Source organism: Vulpes lagopus, chromosome 21, assembly GCF_018345385.1.
Source record: "Vulpes lagopus strain Blue_001 chromosome 21, ASM1834538v1, whole genome shotgun sequence".
Classification (NCBI taxonomy): Eukaryota; Metazoa; Chordata; class Mammalia; order Carnivora; family Canidae; genus Vulpes; species Vulpes lagopus.
The window spans coordinates 8446245-8448602 of record NC_054844.1 but is presented as its reverse complement, the minus strand read 5'-3'; the positions used below and the strand labels follow the sequence as shown (position 1 = coordinate 8448602).

The 2358-nt window shown below is 41.6% G+C and overlaps 1 non-coding gene across 1 annotated transcript; it reads right to left on the bottom strand.

Moving 5' to 3' along the window:
• Window positions 1–1785: 1785 nt before the first annotated feature.
• On the bottom strand, window positions 1786–1916 carry LOC121480460. Its single transcript, XR_005984978.1, has one exon. It is a non-coding gene; the product is annotated as a small nucleolar RNA SNORA70 (small nucleolar RNA).
• Window positions 1917–2358: the final 442 nt, after the last annotated feature.

Sequence of the window (2358 nt, the reverse complement as noted above, 5' to 3'; positions counted from 1 at the left end):
GCAGGTGTCCCGATGTTTCATTGCATCTGAATCTTTGGGGTAAATCCCCAACAGTCTTAGGCACCATTTCTTACCAAAGTGAACTGGAGGTTCTTGGAGAAATGGGCGATTGTAGGTCTGACACAGGGAAGGTATATGGCAAGCCCAGTCCATCTTATTTTGTGCAGAAAGCAAAGACGTGTTCAAAAACTGAACAAATGGATGAGGGAATCAACTCGAAGAGAGTCATACTAGCCAAATATGGGGAGATTTAAGCACAAAAAAAGCCAACAATGAATTATAAAACATTTAATTAAAAATGGAATCTAGAGTAACTTAAGTTACTCAAAATATGGGTGGGGGGAGGACATGGGCCTCTTCTTCCTGGAAGAATGCAAGCTGCTAAATATGCAAGAAATGACAGAATTATCAAATCGTGGCTTTGCATTGATCTCTAATTTTAACAATTGTTTCAGTCAGGAATCATCAATGGATTTTGAAATCAGTTGGAGAACGTTGTTGGGGAATAGGCCATGTGACTATGTTGGGAACAGCATTACAGGCAGAGGTATAATTATGGTTACAGTAATCAAGAGTAAGTAGACTATGAATCATACCAAAGAGGCCTCAGAGAAGTAGAGAGGGAAGAAGGGTCAGGGGAAAGGAGGAAACTAGGTGGCTAGATGTGGGGACCTGAAGGCAATTTTAAGGACTGGCTTTTGTCACATTGAAATGGGGAACAATTATAGGGTTATGAGCCAAAAGTGGTATAACCTGACTTAAGTTAAAAAAAAAAAAAGTCACTCTGAATAGTCTGGAGGGACAAGGAGAAAAGAAGAGATATGTGCCAGGATGGTATTGCTGTCATAAGCACAGGGAATCTAAATAGTAGTATTGTGTAAATGTGTAAATTAACAGAATGTGATGCCTCATTTTAGATGTTGACTTGACTGTATCATGGAGTACTGAGATATTTAGCAAAACATTACTTCTAGGTGTGTCTGTGAGAGTTTTTCCTGGTGACATTAGAATTTGAGTCAATGGTTGTAGCAAAGCAGATTGCCTTCTCCAACGTGGGTGGGCATTATCCAATCTGTTGAGAACCCGAATAGAATGAAAGGCAGAGGAAGGGAGAAGGTGACCCTTTCTAAGACATTGTCTTTCTCCTGCCCTTGACTGAAACTGATACCATCAGCTCCCCTGATTCTCAGACCTTTGGACTTGGACACTATCAGCTCTCCTGGGTCTCCAGCTTATAAGTGGAAGATTGTGAGACATCCCAGCCTCCATAATTGCATGAACCAACTCCTTATTAACTTTCAGGGTTCCCTGGAGGACCCTGTCTAATACACAGAAAATTAATGGCAAAGGACACTTTTTTTTTTTGACAGTAAGTAGGATTTCTTGGTGGGCATGAATAGGGAGGGGGCGGTGTGGAGGCTGTCACTGAGTGCAGAGCCCACCATTTGTCCAGGAAGCCACAATTAGGGATTTATTTGATACCACAACCATCGGGAATGAGCTGCTTTTCAGCCACCATGTCTTCAAATCCATCCACATTAAACTTAGTGTAGCCCCACTTCTTAGAGCTATGGATCTTCTGGCAGTCAGGGAACTTGAACTTGGCCGTATGTAGGGCCTCAATCGCATGCTCTTTGTTCTGCAGCTTGGTGCAGATGGACATGATGACTTGGCCAATGTGGCCCCTGGCTACTGTGCTCTGGGGCTTTCCAAAGGCACCCTACATGACTGTCTGCAGCCTAATTGGATTTGGCATGAGGTCAGACCTCAAAGTCCACTGGAAAGGGCTGTCTCCAAGGCTGCTTAGGGCAACCCATACAATCAACAGGCTGCATACAATACCAAGGAGGCTGTCTGCAGCCCTGGCACACTGGGCCCCCATGGGGAAAGAGCACAGTCAGCTTAATTGGCTGCAGAGGACACATTTTCTTTATATGGTTTGTGAACAGTGCACATATTGAGAATAAAAATCAAAGTGTAAATTTTGGAAAATCAGACAAGATGTTAAACATGAGGGAAAACTAAATCTTCAAGTGTGAACAGAGTTTAAAAAGTAAGTGAGCTTGCCATACCAATGGCAATCTTAAGTCTTAATAATAGTCATTGTATTTCAAATACTACATCACTATATGTATCTCAGGAAAGAATGAAGTTCATAGGAATTAAGATACACATATAAAATGACATTTCATAGAGGACTACAGTGGAACAAAAATCAATGTAATATATAGCACTTTCCCAAGATGTTCCAAGCAATCAAAACATGCAAAGTGAAATTTTATTGAGAGGCCCTTGACATGACCGCCAGTGGCTTTATGAACCTTTTAAGTTTTCTTTTTCTTTATTTTGACAGTGAGG